Raw genomic sequence first — 23894 nt, forward strand, 5'->3', positions numbered from 1 at the left:
CCAGAATAATGCACCTAACCTACACATCCCTGAACACTATGGGCATACCTGCACATCTTTTGGATTGTGGGAGGAAACCAGAGCACCCGGAAGAAACCCATACAGACACTGGGAGAATGTGCAAACTCTACACAGTCACCTGAGGCTGGAATTGAACCTGGGTCCCTGGCAGCAGTGCGAAACACGAAGCCAGCATGCTCTTTTCTGCAGAGGTGTTGCAACTTTACCTCGCCTTCTGCTTTTAAGTCATCTCGTCCTGATCAGGTGTACCCCAGAACTCTGTGGGAAGCCAGAGAAGCGACCGCCAGGCCCCCCGCTGAGACACCTGCACCACCGATAGCCACAGGCTAGGCACCGGAAGATCGGAGGCCGGCCAACGCGGCGCCACCGCCCAAAAAGGGTGGGAAGGACAAGCCAGGGAACCACACACTAGCAAGCCTGACGCCGGCGGCAGGCAAGCTGCCAGAGGGAATCCCAAGGGACAGGATGCACATGCACCCGGAAAGGCAAGGACCGACCAGGGGCAGCCAACACGGCCCCGCGCGCGGAAAACCATGTCCCACAAACCCGATGTTGTGAAACTTGAAAGGGTTCAGAAAAGATTTACGAGGATCGTGTCAGGGTTGGAGAATTTAAGCTGTAGGGAAAGGCTGAATAGGCTGGGGCTGTTTTCCCTGGAGTGCTGAAAGCTGAGGGGTGATCTCATAGAGGTTTATAAAATCATGAGGAGCATGGATAGGATGAATTGACAAAGTCTTTTCCCTGGGGTGGGGAAGTCTAGACTAGAGGGTGTAGGTTTAGGGTGAGAGGGGAAAGATATAAAAGGAACCTTAGGGAAACGTTTTCACACAGAGGATGGTGCATGTGTGGAATGAGCTGACAGAGGAAGTGGTGGAGGCTGGTACAATTGCAATGTTTAAAAGGCAGATGGATGGGTATTTGAATAGGAAGGGCTTAGAGCAATATGGGCCAGGTGCTGGCAAATGGGACTAGATTAGGTTGGGATATCTGGGCAGCATGGATGAATTGGACTGAAGGATATGTTTTCGTGCTGTACATCTCTATGACTCTATGAGATCAGTGGTTTTGTCAGTCTGAAGCCAGAACCTATTTTGGTGGCCAGGATGAGACTCTGAAATTCAGAAGAAAGTGGGAGTCTCTGCACATTGTGCAAGAGTTCAAACCTACCTCCATTAGTGCCATTATATCTTCCGGAATGGCCAGAAAGGTCATGCTAAAGAATCCATATTGACTATGCTGTATCTTTTGAAGGGTGAATGCTTTTTATAGTGGTTAATGCACATACTAAATGATCTGAAGTTGACACCTTCAGAGAAAATGATTGGAGGGTGATCTTTGTGAAGTTTGCTTATCTAGAACAACTTAGTGAAAATGGTCCACATGAATTGATGGACTATGTAAAGCAGCATTCAACATATCTGATCATTCCCTTTTCAGCCAGCCACAATGGTTTGGTACAAAGATTTGTTCAAATGAAAGTTCAATAACAAGGGGGCATAATTTTAAAGTGAAAGGCCGGAGGGTTAGAAGGTGCTTGAAGAAATCTTTTCATTTAAAGGGCTGTGTGTTCTGGAAGGGTAGTTGAAGTAGACATCCCCACAACTTTTAAGTTCTCAGATAAGCATTTGAAATGTCATAATGCTCAACTTAGATTTTAGATTTTATTGTCGCCTGTACTCAAGTGCAGGAGTACAGTGAAAACTGTGTAATGTTGCAATCAAATCACCATGTTAAGTACTTAGTGTTGTGAAGTTGGGTAGAGTATTTGTGAATTGCGAGACAGGATGTTAGAATTTGATATTTGTAAAATGATAGGGGGGAAGAGTGTGTGGTCCCTTTTAAAAGGTGATTTTTTTTCTATGCTCAGCAATTTGAAGATAAGTGTCTATGGGCAGCAACTCGCCAGTTGCAGGTGCTCTAATTGAAACGTTTGTATCAAAAGGCTATACTGTTAGAAGGCAAAGCAGCATTTTTACCAAGACACCAGATCTTAAAATTTAGCCAATTAATTTAAACCAGGCACTTGAAGACTAAGGACCAATTAAATTTAAATCTGATGGTTTTGACAATTTACAGCCAATCCGATTGTAAAATACAATTAATAGGTCATCAAGGGTATGAAAGAAGAGGACATTTGAAAATCAGTGGAGTACAAACTGCCATCTGAAGAGATTAGCTCTCTTGGCTCTGAGTAACCATATCTGACTAAAGGTGTGGCAGCACTCTTAGCTATATTCCTAACACCAGAATTCGGTGGAGAGAGGTTCCTGGCACAAGGATTGAAAGGAGGATGCATTCCTGAAACAAGGTCAATGGAGAGGACACAGAAAGGTCCAGAAGACGTATCCTAGCTGTAGTTTTCGGAGACAATTTTATTGGATTTTATGTAAGTGGGACTTGTATTTATTGAAACAGCAGACCATTGGAATTCTGTTTAATCAGGAATAGTTAGTAGTTAGATGGGAATTGTTTGGTTTGTTAGTTATTCTGTTAATTTGTTCATTGTTGGAATTAGATAAATAAACTGTTACTTGTTGATTATAGAGTGAGTGAAAGGATTTCACTCCTTTATAACAGATTTGGGGGATTATACCCCTTGTCACACTTTTTTTAACAGATCGAGGCGATATGAGCCTCTCCGAGTGTTTCGGCTTTAGTTGTCAGAGTGGGGCTGACCTTCTCTTCATAACACCAGGTACAAAAAACTTAGATACAAAGTAATAAGAGAAACTGAGTTAAAAATGTTAAGTATTTATAAAAAGCACTTTGTAAAATAAGTAGAAAAATAAAGAAATGAGGTAATAGTTAACATTAAAATCTTTCTTAATTTAAAGTAGGAAAATAAAGGAATAAGTTAAAAGTTAAATACTCCTATCTCGCTCTCTGGGAAACCTCAGTTGCCTGTTCTTGATACTGCAGCCGCAGATACTACTGCTGTTGCTGAAGCTGTTGCCTCTCTGATCTCCCCCAATACCTTGGGAATATGTTCAGCCAGGACTCACTCACTCACTCGCATGCTGAGCTGAGACACCGCCTCAAATCTAGTGGGCCTAATGCAGATTTAGTATAGCCTTGGTGGTACAGACTCAATGGTCTGACAGGCCTCTTCTGTGCTATGAGTCTAGGTGGGTACCAGTCATCTCCATAACATGGACTGGACTGGTCTCCTATGTAATATAAACAAGAGGTTACGTAGTATGGCGAAGACATGCAGATCAACTCTTGGCAACTAGAACAAATGTGACAGGGACACCATTAATTGAAGATCTAAAAACAATTGAACCAGATAGAGACGTGGACAGATCTGAGGACAGAACAGTAACTGAAGCATCTGAGTGAGACAGTCAAAGTAAGATAAAGTCACCATGGTCTTTCCAGTCCATAGGACTGCTTTCTCATTAGAGAGAGCAACTGGTGGTAGTTTAACCTGAGGTTCACTATTCCTCGGGCAAAGGGAGAAATTGAGAAGGGGACTCCTTCATGGTAACCTCAACTAGTGCAGGAATTGAACCCATGCTGCTGGCATCACTCGCCAGTTATCCAGCCAACTGAGCTAACCAACTCCCTTTCAGTGAGCTGATACTGCAGTGGAGAATACAACGACACTGTGTAAATCGCTGAACATTCTTCATCTCAGAAAAAGATGACAGGTAACGTTCCTTGTACACCTAAACAGAAGAGGTTAAAGACAACAAAAACAAACATGCACATGCAGTGAACCATCAGCCACACACAAACTGATGTCCTTTAGAACATATTACCTATTGACTTTTTTAAATATATCATTTTTATATATAATTGTAAATGTTGTGACTGTTTTTGTTGCAGGGATCTTTGATGTAGAGGTGGAAGTTTGTAGTGTATTTGTAAGTATGGAGGACAGTCATTTTAAGTCCAATGACATGATAATATTTGTGTGGTAAAACAGCTGTCTAACCTTTGCTGCCAGCAGAGTGAACACCTCCTTAATAAAGCTCCCGATGTTTAAGGCTTCAGTCTCCTGGTCTTTCTTGGAACTTAATAAGAATTTTCATCCTTGTCATGTCCTTCCGTTCATCTCTCTCTATTGCAGTAACATCTTCTATCTAGGTACGTACCTTGATGATGGTGAATCAATTTTATTTAATCAAGGTGAAGCTCATGCAATTTTAAATATCAGGGTTTGATTCCACGCCCTCTATAGAAATTGGCTGCATGAAACCAGTGGGCAGTGACCTACCAGCTAGGCCCAAAGCAGTGGTTAGTCGTATAGAAAGGATATTGGGAGAGCCTTGCACTGAGAGTTGAAGCGCCTGAGGCAATCTTGGGAGATCTAAGCTCTGCTTTTTTCAGATCCAGAGGAGTGTTTCAAATAAAGTTTAAAAGTCGTATTTATTTGAGCCATGGCCCTAATTCTTCTCGGTTCATTCATTTGGTGGAAAAGCAGCAATCAATTCCCTGCTCATATGACTTGTTGGATAACGGCTGAGCCCTAGTCGCAATAAATAAGTCTCTACTAGTTTCCAGCAGCTGCCTGACACTGCAAGCTCTGTAGAGCAGGTCAAAGTGGAATCTTGTGTAAAGGGGGTGGAACCTCAAGTGTGTCAGTCTCCTGGCCTGCCAGATTTCTAATTGAGGAACAGCGTTAAAATTTAGTTTGTCACTTTAGTATTGGGTGAGACCAAAAGCATTATTAACTAACTTTGAATCAGGTTTCAGGATTGCTGATAGGTGTGGAAATAGGGGTGGAGGCAACATAGGAGTTGTCATCTCACTATTGTGTGTCAACTGTAAATGGCTCGGTTATACCACTCTTGTCCCCGATTCATGAGGTTTGCTTTCAAGTCTGGACTCCAGGACTTAATACAAAATGGCTGACATCTAATGGTATTCTGAGATACTGCTGCACTGTCAGAAGCACTGTCTTTTGGATGATACATTAAACCTAGGCCCAGTTTACACTCTCAGGTGGCGCTATTTAAATCCAACTGTTCACTACAAAAGCAAAAAAGTTATGATGTACCTTTGTAAACCACTGGTCAACTCTCAATTGGAGAATGATGTCTGTTCTGAATACAGCTTCAGGAAGGATGGGGAAGCTATAGAGAGGCCACAGAAAACTTTCCGAGAATTGTTGCTGGGATGGGGAACTTCATTTCCAAGGGTAGATTGAAGAAGCTAGCATTATTGTTCTTAGAGAAGGGAAAGTTGAGACATTTGACAGAGTTGTTCAAAATAATCAGGAATAAATGACTTCTCTGACTGAAAAGACACAGGGACACAGACTTAAGGTGATTTGGCGTTTTAAAAAAAAAAGGTGATATTAGAAAATACTTTCATCACACAGCATGTGGTCAGAATCTGGCTTGCACTTGGCTAAGTGTATGGTGGAGGCAGATCAAACTTTGGCTTTCATAAGGAAATTTGGTAAGTATCTGAAGGCGAAAACTCTGCAGTGTCATGAGGAAAATGTTGGCGAGTGTGACAAGCTGAATTTTTCTTGCAGAGAACTGGCATAGATTTGACAGGATGAATGGAACTCTCTCTAATAACACTGTGGGTGTTCCTTCACATGGATTGCTGTGTTCTAAGGAAGTAGCTCAGCACCACCTTCACAAAGGCAATTAGGGATAGACAGACACTGACCTTGCTAGTGATAACCACATCATAAGAACACATAGGGGTAACATGATTAACTTGCAGCAATATGGCCAATTTTGTTTAATGTGACACAAGTTAATTTCTGGATATTGGCAAATTCACCTGTACAAACTACTAACTATCCTCAACACTGCAACAATCAGATTAGAAAAATATGTTGCAAACAAACTAAACAGAAAACTCGGTGGGATTGATGCAGCAGCTGCTATTTGTCATCTGCCATCATTTTTAATATTGACTAATATAAAAATGTGAGGTCTCTTAACACAATTTCCAAAATGGTTTTCAGTGCTTGGTTGCAATGATAAGACTTGAATCAGCGAATAAATTTGATGTGACAATGTTCCATTAGTTAATATTTCAGGTTACATGGGAACACGAATGCCAGCAATTTCTCCTTCAAGTCACACACCAGCCTGACTTGGAAATATATCACCATTCCTTCAATACAGTGTCAAGCATTCTTAGAACTTGTCACTAGGCAGTACTATGATTGTTTCAACCCCACACAAGCTGCTGTAGTTTAAGAAGGGAACTTGCTACCATCTTCTGGAAAATCGCTAATGTGATACCCCCGTTTTAAGAAGGTAGCAAGGCGAAGGAAAAATACAGACCGATTAGTCTAAACTCGGTCATGGGTAAATTCTGGAATCCATTGTGAATGATGAGATTTCTGAAAACTTGAAAGTGTATAGTAAAATAGGGCAAAGTCATCAAGGGGAGGTCATGCCTGATAAATCTGGTAGAATTCTTTGATGAAGTAATGAGCAGGTTAGACCAAGGAGAGCCAATGGATGTTATCTACCTGGACTTCAAGAAGGCCTTTGACAAGGTGCCACACAGGAGGCTACTGAATAAGATAAGGGCCATGGTGTCAGTGGCAAGGTACTAGAAAGGATAGAAGCTTGTCTGCCTGGCAAAAAGCAGAGAGTGGGGATAAAAGGATCCTTCTCAGGATGGCAGCCAGTGACAGGTGGTGTTCTGTAAGGCTCAGTGTTGGGACCACAACTTTTCACTTTACATAATCACAATCTAGATGAAGAAACTGAGGGCATTCTGGCTAAGTTTGCAGATGATACAAAGATAGGTAGAGGGACAGATAGCCATTGAGGTGGGGAGGCTGCAGAAAGATTTGGACAGGTTAGGAGAGTGGGCAAAGAAGTGGCAGATAGAGTACAACAGGGGAAATTGTGAGGTCATGCACTTTGGTAGGAAGGATAGAGGTGTGGACTATTTTAAAAATGGGAAAATTCAGAAGCCTGAAGTGCAAAGAGACTTGGGAAATCTAATCCAGGATTCTCTCAAGGTCAACTTACAGTTGACTCAGTAGTTAGGAAGGCAAATGCAATGATGTTATTTATTTTGAGAGGACTTTAATATGAAAGCAGGATTGTACTTCTGAGGCTCTGGTCAGACCACATTTGGAGTATTGTGCGCAGGTTTGGACCCCTTGTCTCAGGAAGGATGTACTGGCCCTGGAGCATGTTCAGTGGAAGTTCATGAAAATGGTTCCAGGAATGAAAAGCTTAACATATGAGGAATATTTCAGGACGTAGGTTTATACTCCATGGAGTTTAGAAGGATGAGGGGGGATTTAATTGAAACATACAGAATACTCAATGGCCTGGACAGAGTAGGTGTTGGGAAGATGTTTCCATTTGTAGGAAAGATGAGGACCTGAGGGCATAGCCTTAGAGTAAAGGGACAACCTTTTAGAATGGAGATAAGGAAAAACTTCTTCGGCCAGAGAGTGGTGAGGCTATGGAACTCATTGCCACAGAAGGCTTTGGAGGCCAGGTGATTGACTATATTTAAGATTGAGATAGATAGTTTCTTGAGTATTAAAAGGATCAAGGGTTATGGGGAGAAAGTGGGAGAATGGGGTTGAGAAACTTATCAGCCTTGATTGAATGGCAGACTCACTGGGCTGAATAGCCTAATTTCTACTCCTGTGTCTTATGGTCTTCTCAATGGCAGTTAGTAAGGTGCAAAATGCTAGCCTTGCCATATCTCATGAACAAATATCATGAAGTGGAATCCATGGCCCTTTCATTTAAAAGTTCTTAATCTTCCAGACCAGTTTTATTTCTCTCAGTAACTCCCTGTGGAAAGATGAGTCAGAGCAGTCAAACCTAAATTGATGCAGTCAGTTCTACTGTAACATGGTAGTTCTGTTCTCATGCAATCCTGTGTTATAAGAAAGTTGCATGAGAACAGCACCATGTACACTAATGGGACCAGAATCGCATTGTAGCCAATACTCGCTTTAGAAATGGTGTCCCAAATTCTTCAATCATGTTACAGCGAATTCGCATTACCGAAACGTGCATTATGGCAGAACGACCTGCACGTTTGTTGGTTACTTTTAAACAGTCTTTGTGGGGCCAGGAGGAACGTTTAGTCCTCTGCTGAGCTGAGTTCCCCAATTCCCCTGATTATGACACCCTTGCAAATGCCCTCCTTTGATTTACCTGAATGTCATGATTTGTTACTTGTTGAGTTTTCTTGTTCAGTGTAATGATAGTTCTGGGAAAGTCCATAATAACCTCTGCTCATCACCACCTTTCACCTCTGGAGATGTCAGAGACAAATAGTTCAGCAAAGCCTCCCTTAAAGGTTCTCCTGAAGGCTGACCAAGGGAGAAAAATCATATTTTTCACTATGAATGACAACAGATTACATTCTGACCAAAAAAGTCAGAATCTTGTTTTCAAGCGAATCTTGTTCTATTGCTGTAAGAGGATGGATGACATGCTATGCTGCACTACAGTACCCCTGTCTACTCAATGCTTCATGCACTACTGAGTGTGAATTAGCATTGTAAACCTACACTGTACAGGCCTGTCAAGCACAAATTTGGTTGGCAGGCATTCCATCGGATGTTTCACGTGCAATCAATGTTACTTCATTGCAGCTACCAATGTACTGCAACTTTCATCACAGTGCTACAAGTTCTTGCACATCTTTCACGTGTAAACACAAAAAAGAGCCATGACACTCAGCAGATCATGCACCACCAGCTTCCTGACCCTTCATCAAAACTAGGAACATATAAACATGCAACATAGGAGGCAAGGTTTACCATTTGTCTCCTCCAGCCTGTGCTGACATTTAATAAGATCATGGCTGACCTTTTGTATTTTGAATTGCACATTCTCATCTATGTTGATAGCCATTGATTCGCTTCTCTAACAAGAATCTAACCACCCCTGTCTTTTAAAATATCGTATGACCCTGCTTCCACTGCCTTCTGGTGCATAGAATTCCAAATTAATGCAACCTTGTGGGAAAAAAAAATTCTCATCCCTGTCCTGACAAGGCAATCCCTGCTTTTGAAACAGTGCCTGATTCTGATCTGCAAGAGGAATTATCCTTGCCATATATACCTTGCCAAACCTATTCAGGATCTTATACACTTCAATCACTCTTCCAAACAGCAGTGGGAACAATCCTAAAGTATTCTACCTAATCTCATAAAATAACCTACTCTTTCCAGGTATCAATCTAGTAAATCTCCTCTGAACTGCCTCCGTACCAATTCATATTTCTTCCTTTAATAAGAAATCCAAAATTGCGCATAGTATTTAAGATATCTCACAAATTCCCTCCTTAAAATCTTCCACTTTGATCAACTATCTCCTTCTTTAGTCTGGTGTCAATTCTTATGTGTTTTTGTGAAGCACTTGGAATGTTTTCCTATTTTGAAAGTGCTATCTAATGCAAGCTGCAGAAATTATCTTTGAAGAGCAGGAAGCAGACACGTAATGCGTTTGGTTTCCACGTTGTTCCCAATGAGAAATCAAGGGAGAAATCAAGAGGCAGAAACCACTGAAGAATATCCGAAGGTTCCTGACAACAGAGATTCTTTATTTGTTACCCTAACGTGAATAGCATCCAAAAGTACAAGAAGATAAATGCATGAAGTTTTTTCTTTATCTTTCATAGCACAGTAACAATTTGCTGTTGAACATCATTCAACCTAGTTGAATCAATAATATGTAGCAGTAGTGCTCGTTAAAACCAATGGAACTAATTTTGCAATCAACATCAAGAAATGGAAGTGCCTTAGACTGAATCAAGCCATATTTTTGAGGTTATATTGCAATAAGAACAAAAGTGTGTACAAAATGGATGAAACGAAAACTACGTTATATAATGAGTTTCCATACTTATTGACTTTGCTGTTGTAAAATAAAGACTACTTTTTGTCAAAAGTGCTTCATTCACTAATGTCGCTTCTATGTTCTAAGGTACAGCTGTAGTCTTTTCTAATTGAACCATCCTGCCTAATTCCTCCTTTTCCCCGCCGGATAGATAAGTTCTGTATTGCAGAATGCATTTTGCATTGGCAGCGCACCAGCTACATTACACTGAGGATCCCAACCCAAAATGGTTTGTTTCGCACCATCACCTCCCCAACCATGACTCCTCTGAGTAAGTGACATGCATGCCTGATCGTCTGTCCAATTTATTTTTAATTTTTATTTTTAATCAAGATGTTCAGGCATGTTATGAAACACCTCTGAAGCAGGTGGAACTTGAACCCAGGTCTCCTGGCTCAGGGAGGAAAACCACCATGAAAATTAACTCCACATGTTTTATAATCCATTATTGAGGTGCCCTAGGATCTATCAATTGAGTTTCAAAACAGATTGATGCTGGAACCTTAAAGATGGAATCATTTATCTCACTGTTGATAGAAGCTCATAGCAATGCCATATTTTTTGTCACTATTCAGGACTTGGTATTTACTGGAAGGATGGGAAACTAGACTGATGGGTGGTTCAAGTATTCATTCTGCCAGGTTGTGCAGATTATTCTTCAATACATTCATGTTGCAGCTGTACGGGACATTGGTTAAACCACTATTGGAATATTGCATGCAATGCCAGTCTCCCTACTAAAGGAAGGATGTAGTGTAACTTAAAAGGGTTCAGAAAACATTTACAAGGATGTTGCCATGGTTGGGGGTTTGAGCCACAGGGAGAGGCTGCATAGACTGAGGCTATTTTCCCTGGAGCATCAGAGGCTGAGGGGGGACCTTATAGATGTTTATAAAATCATGAGGGGCATGGATAGGGTAAATAGTTAATCTCTTTTCCCTAAAGAAGACATTGGTTTGGGGTAAGAGGGGTAACTTTCACACACAGGGTGGTGCATGCCTGGAATGAGCCACTAGGGAAGTGGTAGAGGCTGGCACAATTACGACATTTAAAAGGCATCTGGATGGGTATATGAGTAGAAAGGGTTTAGAGGGATATGGGCCCAAATTCTGGCAAAATGGATTAAATCAGTTTAGGATATCTGGTCAACATTGATGGGTTGGACCAAAGGGTCTGATTCTGTGCTGTATATCTCTATGACATTCATGTTTTTAAATGCCCAAAGGCCTTTGGGATGATTCTGGAGGCTGCCACTCACTTGCATAGTGCCTCAAAGGATGATATTGAACTCTACTATGCTTTACCATGTGCAATCATAGAATGGTACAGCATAGAAGGAGGCCATTCAGTCTGCTAACACTTCTCCAGTTCTTTCAAAGAGTAACTCGGTGATGTTCACCCCTCTGCTCTTTTCTCATATCCACACTTTTGTCCTTCAGTATTCTCCAAATCCATTTGAGTGGTTCTATTTTCTCCACCCTATCAAGCAGTTTCTTCTGAAACCCAATCACTCGTTGTGTAAAGTAATGTTTTGCCTTGCTGGCTCAATTTGTTTTACCATTCATCTTAAATCTGCTCCTTCTGGTTATTACTTTCAGACAGAAAACAATTTCTCATTTTTTAAAATGAATATTCACTCAAAGGCTGAATGGCGTCGGTGGCTGAGCCAATATTTAGTGCCCCTTCCTAAGTGTCCAGGAGGAGGTGTTAGTGAGTCAGAACCACTGTAGTCCATGTATTGTCAGGATACCACATTGATGTTAGGAAAGAAGTTCCAGCATTTTGATGGTGAAGGAACGGTGATATAATTCCACTATTCTAAACACCTCAGTCAAATATCCTCTTGTACAATTCTGCTCTAAGGAGAAATTCCTTTGTAAGGTTCTGATGCTCTGAAAGAATTCACCTTTCCGTGACAAGACTCCTGAGAAGATTGTTTGAGTGCTCAGCCACAATGTGACATCTTGTCAGCCTTCAATCATGCGTTATGTCTGATCTACTGGCTTCTTTGTGTGACATAAATAACCCTACACCAATTACTCATTTTGATTACCTATGTCATCTTCAATTAGTCTGACCTGATGAGTACAAGTATGCTGTCTGTTGCAAATGTTCAAGGCTCTGACATTGTCTCCTTTCTTTCTGGTCCCTATTCTCGTTTTTTTCATTCTTTGGTATCTTTCCTGGTATCAATGTTTCTGTTGCTTTTGGACTAATTGAAGATCCTCTCAGAGCTTCAAAGAATGAGGAGCCATCTCTGATTTTGGACTATTGGTCTCGACAAATTATTTGTGGTTGCAAAGCCTTTCATCCCATTCAATTTAGCTGAGCGAGCTTACTGGGTTTTGGGCATTGTTCACTTGGTAACACTCTTGAAAGTTGAACTTTGAATTCCGATGTTCCAGGTTCAATTCCCACAGCAGGACTTAAAGAAAATAAAAATCAAGGCTGAGACTCCAGTGTGGGGCTGGTACTTGCTTTCAAGTAAAATGTCAAAGACCCCATCTGCCTGCTTGGCTGGTGTAAAATCAATGATGGAAGTGAAGGAGGGGCCTTTCGACCACCCCCTCGCAACCACCACTCCATGTAACACCTGCCTGTTTAATTCCTCCCACCTCAGTATCCAAGGGCCCAAACACACCTTCCAGATGAGGCAGCACTTTACCTGCACTTCACTCAATCTAATCTACTGCATTCGCTGCTCACAATGTGCTCTCCTCTCTACATTGGGGAAACAAAACGTAGACTGGGTGTTCTGTTCGCAAAAGAGACCCTGAATTTCCAGTTGCCTGCCACTTTAGCACCCCACCCTGTTCCCTGGCCAACATCTCTGTCTCAGGTTTGCTGCAGTGCTCCAGTGAAGTTCAGCGCAAGCTTACAAGGACAGCATCTCCTTTACCGCTTGGGAACGCTTCAACCTTCTGGACAGAATATCGAGTTCAATAATTTTCAGGCTTGAGCGGTCTCATGTCCTTACTCAACCCCACACCCCTGGCCTTGTTTTAACATTACTATTACACACAACCCATTGTTAGCCATTAACAGTCACCATTAATAGTTATTCATCCTCCCAGTCTGATTGTTATCCACTCCTTTGTCTGTCTAACCTGTTATTTAGTCTCTTTGGACTCTACCCACCTATCATTTACTCCTTATCCCCTTCCCTCACCCTAACGTCTGCATAAAAAGAATTGCCTAGCTATCATTAGTTTCGAGGAAGGGTCACTGGACCCAAAACGTGAACTCTGATTTCTCTCAACATTTGCTGCCAGACTCATTGAGCTTTTCCAGCAATTTCTATTTATGTGCCTTAACACTTGTGCTCTGGCCAATATTTTTTAACATTGCAAAAAACACATTATTCAGTCATTATCATATTGCTGTTTGTGGGGGTTTGCTGAGAGCACATTGTTTGCTGTGTTTTCTGCTTTGCAACAGTAACTATACTTTAAAAGTATTCCATTGGCTAAAAAGCACTTTGAGACACTCAGAGGTCATGAAAAAGTTATATAAAAGCAAGTCTGTCTTTCTCTTGATTTGGCTTCTGATCCTGTAAAATGTCTTCTGAGCAATTATGCATCATCGTCACCTGCATGGCAAAACAATGTATGTCATTGCACAATCAGAGGCTGTTTTTAATTTGATTATTTGTGAATTCCCATCACTTCACTGATGGAATTAACCATAAAAATAGCTTTGCACGAATGCAATTTACTGCAGGTTGCTGTATCCATCTAGCTGAAATAGTCTAAGTGCAGGTGTCACTGCAGACCATTAAGTGCACAAAGAGATATCCTTAAGATTTGTGGAAAAGCTTTTAGTGCAGATATGTCTCTACTGCCTAAAATATGAAAGCTTGCTGCTATGACAGTTACCTTTATTGACCTTGTGAACTGACTAGAATTTATCCTAGAAATCAGAGTCTGGATTAGAGTGGTGCTGGAAAAGCACAGCAGGTCAGGCAGCATCCAAGGAGCAGGAAAATTGACATTCCTGCTGAAGGGTTTTTGCCCGAAACTGCTCCTTGGATGCTGCCTGACCTGCTGTGCTTTTCCAGCACCACTCTAATCTAGTCTCTGATAAAAGTCCTCACTTTTATCCTGGACTGCAGAGGTTTCTTATGCCCACTTCTGCCATTTCCATTCCCTCCCTCTCATCATCCTCTCCTCATCTGTCCTGTAAAATAGACAATAGGTGCAGGAGTAGGCCATTCTGCCCTTCGAGCCTGCACCACCATTCATTATGATCGTGGCTGATCATCCTCAATCAGTATCCTGTTCCTGCCTTATCTCCATAACCCTTGATTCCACTATCCTTGAGAGCTCTATCCAACTCTTTCTTAAACGAATCCAGAGATTGGGCCTCCACTGCCCTCTGGGGCAGAGCATTCCACACAGCGACCACTCTCCGGGTGAAGAAGTTTCTCCTCATCTCTGTCCTAAATGGCCTACCCCTTATTTTTAAGCTGTGTCCTCTGGTTCAGGACTCACCCATCAGCGGAAGCATGTTTCCTGCCTCCAGAGTGTCCAATCCTTTAATAATCTTATACGTCTCAATCAGATCCCCTCTGAGTCTTCTAAACTCAAGGGTATACAAGCCCAGTCACTCCAATCTTTCAACATAAGATAGTCTTCATCAGGGAAATCCCTGATGAAAATCCCTCGCGATCTCTCAGTCAAGACACATGCGAGATGAGATCAGGTAAGATAGTCAATAGCATGGTCAAGAGAGGTTTGAAGATGCAATTTCAAGGAAGAAAAAGAAGTATAATTGTGGAATGGTTATGAGTCATAGAGATCTACAGCAAGGAAACAGACCCTTTGGTCCAACTCATCCATGCCGACAAGATAGCCTATATAAATCTAAGGAGAAAGTGAGGACTGCAGATGTTGAGAGAGTGGTGCTGGAAAAACACAGCAGGTTAGGCAGCAGCTGAGGAGCAGGAAAATCAATGTTTTCGGGCATTTTTCCCTGATGAAGGGCTTATGCCCAAAACGACTATTCTCCTGCTCCTTGGATGCTGCCTGAACCGCTGTACTTTTCCACCACCACACTCTCAACTATATAAATCTGCTAGCACTTGGCCCATTTCCCTCCAATCCTTCCTATTCATATACCCATCCAGATTCCTTATAAATGTTGTAATCGTATCAGCCTCCACCACTTACTCTGGCAACTGATTCTATGAACACACCACCCTCTGCGTGAAAAAGGCACCCCTTGGGTCCCTTTTATATTTTTTCCCCACTCACCTTAAATCTATGCCCTCTAGTTTTGGACTCTCCTACCCCGGGGAAAAGACCTTGTCTATTTTCCCTATCCATGCCCCTCATGATGCACCAGGGAACATAACCCCAGCCTATTCAGCCTTTTCCAATAGCTCAAACTTCCAACCCTAGCAACATCCTCGGAAATATTTTCTGAATTCTTTCAAGTTTCACAATATCCTTCCTCTAGCAGGGAGATCAGAATTGCGTGCAATACACCAAAAGTGGCTGAACCAATGTCCTGTACAGCCGCAAAGTGCCCTCCCAACTCCAATACTCAATGCACTGACCAATAAAGGCAAGCATTCCAAAAACCTTCTTCACGATCCTATCTACCTGCAACTCCACTTTCAATGAACTATCAACCTGCACTCCTAGGTCCCTTTGTTCAGCAACACTCTCCAAGACCTTGCCATTAATTGGTAGGTCCTGCTCTGATTTGCCTTCCAAAATGCAGCACCTCATATTTATCTAAATTAAACTCCGTCTACCATTCCTCAGCCAATTGGCTCACCTGATCAAGTTGTACTCTGAGATGACCTTCTTCGCTGTCCACTACACCTCCAATTTTGGTGTCAAAAAGAGTGGCGTTGGTAAAGCGCAGCAGGTCAGGCAGCATCTAAGGAGCAGGACTGTTGACGTTTTGGACAAAAGCCCTTCATCAGGAATGAGATGCCTGATTCCTGATGAAGGAGCCTATGCCCGAAACGTCAATTCTCCTGCTCCTTGGATGCTGCCTGATCTGAAGTGCTTTTTCAGCACCACCCATATTTGACTCTGACTCTCCAGCATCTGCAGTCATCACTTTCTCCCAACTACTCCCAATTTTAGTGTCATCTGCAAACTTACTAACCATACCTTCTGTGTTCATATCCAGATCTTTTATATAAATGACAAAAAACCCTGCACTAACCCTTGTGGCACACCACTGGCCACAAGCCTCCAGTCTGAAAAGCAACCCTCTATCAGCATCTTCTGTCTTCTACCTTCAAACCAGTTCTGGATCCAAATAGCTAGTTCTCCTCTATTCTGTGATCTAACCTCACTAACCAATCTACCATGAGGAACCTTGTTGAATGTCTTACTGAATTTCATATAGATCATGACCACAGCTCTGCACTCATCAATCCTTTTCGATACTTCTTCAGAAAACTCAGTCGAGTTAATGAGACATGATTTCCCATACACAAAGTCATGTTGACTATCATTAATCAGTCCTTGCCTTTCCAAATGTAAATCCTGTCCCTCAGGAATTCCTCCAACAATTTGCCCACCACTGACATCTTGCTCACCTTCCTTACTGCCCTTCTTAAACAGTGGCACCACGTTAGCCAACCTCCAGTCTTCCGGCATCTCACCTGTGACTATTGCTGATACAAATATCGTAGCAAGGGCCCCAGCAATCACTTCCCTAGCTTCCCACAGAGTTCTAGGGTATACTTGATCAGATCCTGGGGATTTATCCACCTTTTATGCGTTTTAAGTCATCCTCTTCCTCTATAATTTGGATATTTTTCAAGATGTCGCTATTTATTTCCTCACGTTCTCTATCTTCCATATCCTTCTCCACAACTTCTCATTTAGTAACTCACCCTCATTCTCTGCTTTGTTTCTGCCTGCTCTGACTGTTTAACTTACTCCTTTTCTCAACTGTATCACTCAGTCTGCTCTCTTTCCTCACTATCTCCCTGCACCCCCAACCAGCCAACTAGTTTAAATCTTCCTGAGCAGCTCTAGTAAATCTCTCTGCCAGTATATTAGTCCCCTTCCAATTCAGATGCAATCCGTCCTTCTTAGACAGTTCACTTCTACCCAAAAAGATCAGATTAGATTCTCTACAGTGTGGAAACAGGCCCTTTGGCTCAACCAGTCCACACCGACCTTCTGAAGAGTAACCCACCCAAACCCACTTCCCTTTAACTAATGCACCTAACACTATGGGCAATTTAGCATGGCCAATTCACCTGGCCTACGTATCTTTGGACTATGGAAGAAAACTGAAGCACCTGGAGGAAACCTGTGCAGACACAGGGAGAATGTGCAAACTTCACACAGACAGTCACCCGAGGCTGGAATCGAACCAGAGTCCCTGGCGCTGTTAGGCAGCAGTGTTGCCCCAAAAGTGATTCCAATGATCCAAAAATATGAATGCGTCTCCCCTGCACTTGCTCCTGAGCCACACATCCATCTCCTATTCCTATTCTCACTTGCTTGTGGCAATGGGAGAAATCCAGATATTACTTCCCTTGAGGGCCTCCTTTTTAAATTCCTGCCTAACTTACTATATTCTCTTATCTGAATCCAGTCTTTATCTTTTCCTTTGTCATTAGTTCCAAGGTGTACAACCACCTCCTGCAAGTCCCTTTTGCCTTTGAGAATATTCTGCATCCTCTCCAAGAGATCCTTGATCCTGGCACCAGGGAGCCAATACTTCATTCTGATTTCACACTGTTTTGGCTGCAGGAACATCTATCTGTGCATCTGACTGGAGAGTCCCCTCTCACAACTGATCGCTTGAAACCTGACATACCCTTTGTTACATTAGAACAAGTCTCATTACCAGAAACTTGGCTGTTCGTGCTACATTCCCCTGAGAGTCCATCACCTCCCTACATTTTCCAAAACAGCATATTTGTTTGAGATGGGGATAGACATGGGAAACACCTACACTACCTGCCTCCTTCTCCTACCTTTCCTGAAGGTCACCTGTCTACCTGACTATCTTCAGTTTATCTCCCTTCCTGCAACTGCCATCCATCACGCCCTCTTGCTCCTGTAAATTCCACATTGCCTCTAACTGCTGCTCCAACCGATCCATGCGATCTGATAGGATTTGCAACGGAGTGCACTTCCTGAAGATGTAATCATCAGTAACATGGAAGGTCTCCCTAATCTCCCACCTCCTACAGGAAGAGCACATCACTCCACTCAAGGCCATCTTTGCCAAATTAACAATCCACAGACCCAGAAAATACTGCTCTTAAAATGCTGCTCCAGGCTAACTTAGTATCTATGTTTTATATTTTAAAAATTTAATCAAGAGATAGATCTGAATAAGAACATAGAATCAAAAAGAACCCACTCTACTCACTGTTTTAGATTTACAAAGAAAAAACTAGCCACTTAGCTGCACCCCTGCTTTGAGCTCCCCCACACAGGTTTCTCCTAAAGGTGAGAATTCTCGAATATTGGACCTTTCAGGCAGCTGAGGACAAGCAATAGTGGAGTGGTTAAAATCAGGGTTGCTTGTGTGGCCAGGATTAGTGAAACACTGAAACACTGGGCACCATGTTTGGGAAATTATGAAGGCTTTGAAGAGGGTACAGAAGAGATTTATTAGAATTTTTAAAAAGTTACAACTTGCATTTATGTAGCACCTTTGATGACCACTAGACATGACAAATTGTGTTACAGTTAATGAAGTACTCTGAAATGTAGTCACTGTTAGAATGTGATACCTAATTTGTGCTCACCAAAATTCCACAATTAGCAATGTGACAATAATCAAATAATCTGTTTTTTGTGATGTTCCAGAGTAAAGAGTATTGACGAATATTGGGAGCAGTATTCCCTCTAATGTTCTTTCCCAGCTGCACAGTCTGTGTGGGAAATGGCTTCTGGAACCAGAAGATAATGCTGTGATCAGTGTGCTAACTGCTCACTATGCACACAACCATAGTGCAGCTACATATGCTCACAGCTGCCCAGCTTAAAGTCAGAATGGGTGAGAGTTATTTTTAAAAAGAATTTTATTCACAGGATGTTGGCATCATTGGCTGGGCAAGCATTTATTGCACATCCTGAGTTGCCCTTAAGAAGGTGGAAACCACCTATTTTGTGACTTCACGGAATTCCACATCAAAGTCACCTGAATGTGGCCCAAACAATGAAAGGGAGTCAAACAATGAGAATGATATTCTGTACAGTTCGTTCTCATTCTGGACCTACAAGCAACTGTTTACACAAGTCAAGAGAATGTTTTCTGACATTCTTCTCTCCTGCTAAAGATCAGAAAGTTTAGCTGTAATGCTATTAATTAGCCAGATGTAACGGCATGTTTTAGTGAATCATAGACCCCTTGAGGTTGGCTCAGTGGCTCAGTGGTTAGCACTGCTACTTCATAGCGCCAGGAACCCACGTTTGATTCCACCCCCGGGCAACTGTCCGTGTGGAGTTTGCACATTCTCTTTGCTTCTGAATGGGGTTTCCTCCCACAGAGCAAAGATGTGCAGATTATGTGGTTGGCCATACTAAATTGCTCAGAGTGTCCAGGGATGTGCAGTCTAGGTGGGTTAGCCACTGGAAAATGCAGGGTTACAGGCATGGAGTTGAGTCTCAGTGGGATGCTTTTTGGAGGATCGGTGTAGATTCAATGGGCTGAATGGCCTGCTTCCACACTGTAGAGATTCTATGATTTTGCCAGTTGTGAAATTGTGAACATTAATATTGTCAGAGCTGGACTGGAAATCAAACATCAAAGGAAAACATACTGCACTAGAGAGCAGGGTTTTTTTGTTGATGAAGGAAAAATATTCTCCTATCATTGTTAGGATGGAAGTATTCAATAACAAGACATTGTATATGAGGCATTGTGGAAATGGAAGATGTTTGCTACAGTAGATTTGTGTAGTAAGACTATCAGTTTATCTTGACAATTTTTTTCGAACGATTCAAGAGAGTAATTAACCTTTGAGGACTGTACAGTGGATGTTCATGATTGATTATTGCAGAGTAAAATACTGCCTAATTATAATGTTGTTTCCTATGTTTCTGAATGCTCCGCACATTGTAAATAAAAATCTAGCTATTTTCACCCTTTTTAATATTTCTGATTGGAGTGATCATACTCACCACTGAGTGAACTGAAACCATCTGAAAATTAAATCCAATACACAGGAGATTGAAACTAGGCAGGTCTGAAGTGTTAGGTCACATGATAGTTTTATGACTCTCAAAGACTGAGTTTTGACTCAAAGAAATGATGAGAAGATAAACTGTATTTAAAAGTGTAATACCATTTTGCACTTGCAATGATGTTTTTCATATATTTACAGCGGGATCCTTTTGATGTATTGGTATTGCCAAGATGATGGAGGAATGCATAACATTGGGATGGCAGTAAAAATTTGCAACTGTCAATTTTTGACCCATGAGACCACCCATGAGAAGTTAGTCTTCAGACATTAGTCGCTTCATTGCACATCTAAAATTCAGAATACCTCTTTGTCGCCAATAGCTATGTATTCACTGGAGTTTAGAAGAATGACGGATCTTGTAGAAATTCATAAAATTCTAAGAGGACTAGACAGGGAAAATGCAGGAAGCATTTTCCTGATGACTGGGGAGTCCAGAACCAGGAGTGACAGTCTAAGAATACAAGGTAGGCTATAAAGGACAGAGATGAGGAGAAATTTCTTCATGAGCCTAGAATTCACTGCCACAGGAAATAATTGAGATCAAGTTATTGAAGTTTTCAAGCATGAGTTAAATCTAGTTCTTGGGGCTAGAGGATATGGGGAGAAAGCAGGAACAGGGAATGGAGTTGCATGATCAACCACAATCGTATTGAATGGCACAGCAGGCTTGAAGGGCTGAATATCTTATTCCTGTTCCTATTTTCAATATTTCTATCATTTTACCAGGGAGGGTTGAAAAATAGACCCAGAAATAACCTAAACACATGTATGGAGTCATAGAGTCAGAGATATGTACAGCACGGAAACAGACCCTTCGGTCCAACTTGTCCACGCTGACCAGATATCCTAAATTAATTTAGTCCAATTTGTCAGCATTTGGACCATAACCCTCTAAACCCTTCCTGTTCATGTACCCAACCAGATGCCTTTTAGATGTTGTAACTGTCCCAACCTTCACCACTTCCTCTGGCAGCTCATTTCTCTCTGTGTGAAAAAGTAGCCCCTTAGGTCTCTTTTAAATATTTCCTTTCTCACCTTAAACCTATAGGTTTGGACTCCTCTACCCTGGAAAAAAGATTTTGGCTATTCGCCCTATCCGTGCCCCAATTGATTTTATAAACCACCATAAAGTCACCCCTCAGCCTCTGACACTCCAGGGAAATAGCCCTCTCTTGATAGCTTAAACCCTCCAAGCCCAGCAACATTCTTGTAAATCTTTTCTGCCCCCTTCAAGTTTAACAACATCCTTCCTAAAGCAGGGAGACCAAAATTGAACACAATATTCCAAAAATGGCCTAATCAATATCCTGTACATCTGCCACATGACACCCCAACTCATATACTCGTTGCACTGACTGATTAAAGGCAAGTGTCCCAAATGTCACCTTCACTACTCTGTCAACCTGCAACTCTTAATCTAGTCCCATTTGTCACACTGGGCTCATATCTCACTAAACCCTTCCTATTCATTAAGGTAAAAACAATGACTGCAGATGCTGGAAACCATATTCTGGATCAATGGTGCTGGAAGAGCACAGCAGTTCAGGCAGCATCTGAGGAGCTTCAGCAAAATCGACGTTTCGGGCAAAAGCCCTCCTGATGAAGGGCTTTTGCCCGAAACGTCGATTTTGCTGAAGCTCCTTGGATGCTGCCTGAACTGCTGTGCTCTTCCAGCACCATTGATCCAGAATCCTTCCTATTCATTACCCATCCATTTGTCTTTTAAATGTTGAAATTGTATCAGCCTTCACCACTTCCTTTGGCAGCTCACTCCATACATGCACCACCTTCTCCCTACAGCTCAAATCCTCCAACCCTGGCAAATAGGTTGGAATGCAGGTCAATGGCTAAATTTGCTTTAGTGTTTTCAGTTGAAAGCTCATAGAACAGACTCAAAAAAGTGTGAATTAAATTTCTTGGTTACAATTTGTTCTATTTTTAGCTCCTGAATCTTCTAATCCAGATAATGCAGGTGGAATGGGTCATGTTGGCCATGAATGGGAAAACTGCAAAACGCGCTCCAGATTCTGATTGGTCTAATCTGCCCCTTCTTTGCCAAATTTCCATGTTCTTACATCTGCCTAATAAAGTTCTTAGCAAGGCATGGTCTATGTATGCAGTATCTGGGTAAGACCCATATGCATACTTCTGTCCAGATGTCTGAGGTCACAGGAGTGCACTGTGGTGTGCAGGCACAGTTAGCACAAAGGCTAGGTTTTTCCATTAACTTGCTACTTTTGAGAGATTGACGTACCAGGCTAAACATTTTAGGACTGAGATAAAGAGATATTTCTTCACCCAGATTGTGGTGAACCTGTGGAGTTCACGACCACAGAAAGTGGTTGAGGCCAAAACATTGTGTTTTCAAAACAGTGGTTAAAGAGATCATGGGTTGGGGGGAGGACGGTATTAGGGTTTTGAATTCAATGATCAGCTATGATGGTGGAGCTGGCGGAGCAGGCTTGAGGGGTCAAATGGTCTTCTCCTGCTCCTATCTTCTATGTTTCTATGGTTGTCATTACTATGGCCTCTGGTTGCCTAGGTCTTGTGCTTCTGAAGGTTGGTTTGCAGCTGTTGCCTCCTTTATCCTTCTGTATCGATCTCTCCTCAGCTTCAGGATGGCCAGACAAGGGGCACAATTGCCCTGTGCCATTTTCAGCTCTGTAACTGCAGTGCATTGATGAATACAGTCATCATTCTCTTTGAGATTTGACTTACAAGCCTATTCCATCATGACCTGCTAATCCCTTCATTAAGCATCTTTCCTCCCTTGGCTTTCTCCACAAATGGCATGCACATCATCTTGAGGTTGGTTCTGTGTAGCATCAGAGGACAGATCCTCATGAACTAGGAGACATTGTGTATTGCCGTGGTACTTAAAGCATTTTAGCACGCTGTCCCTTACACAATAGTCAGCTTCCCTTCAGTGAGATTGTAGCCCAACTATTGTAACCTCATGTGATTGGATAAAGTGTGGAGCTGGAAAAAGTGCAACAGGTGAAGCAGCATTAGAGGAGGAGGGGAGTTGGCATTTCAGGTCAGTACTTTGCACTAGTCCTGATGAAAGGTTCCGACCTGAAACGTTGAACCTCCCCCCCACCGCTGCGAGATCTGCTGTACTTTTTCTAGCTCCCCTCTTTATCTACTCTGATCTCCAGCATCTGCAGTTCTCACCATCTCCACTTGTGTGGTTGACCTGCCATTAACATTCCCCAGTCCCAGACATTTCCCTTGCCTGGTGTGAACTTCCAGTTGGGAAATTAGAGGCCACCTGAGCTCCTTAGATTTTACACATCTCTCTCTCTTCCTTAAAACCTCAGACAACATGAGATGCCCATGATGTACAGTGGCTCCGTGACTTCCTGGGATGTTTTTGGAATGTGACACCGTCAATTCTGGAACCATTCTGGTTTTCAGGAGTGGAACCCATCTACTGGACTCGTGATTATTGGATACCCCTTCAGTCAGCCAGAAACTCTAAGCATTAACTGCACCCACTCAAAAATAACCTTCTCAATTAGAGTGCGGATCTTTTGTCTGAGCCTGCAACGGTAATTTCCTTGAGAGAAAATGCTATGGTTCAGCTTTGCTTTGAAAATGAATATCTCTGACTCTCTCATTGTAATCCACCAAGTTCCCCTCATTGTGTTTAACCATGCTGCCTTGCATTCCTGATATCTTTGTTACTGTTGAATGACCCCCATGTTGATGTTGACTTCCCCAGCTTCTATTGAGTACCTAGCTCCAATGCTCCTCCTGACCCTGATCCTTCTCATTTTTGAGGTTACCTGTATTCACACTTTCCATGATGCTACCTATGTGACTGTACAATCCTTGCCCATGACACTACCACATCTAAATTTCCCCCATGACTTATCGATATATCC

The sequence above is a fragment of the Chiloscyllium plagiosum genome, chromosome 26 (assembly GCF_004010195.1).
Source record: "Chiloscyllium plagiosum isolate BGI_BamShark_2017 chromosome 26, ASM401019v2, whole genome shotgun sequence".
NCBI lineage: Eukaryota > Metazoa > Chordata > Chondrichthyes > Orectolobiformes > Hemiscylliidae > Chiloscyllium > Chiloscyllium plagiosum.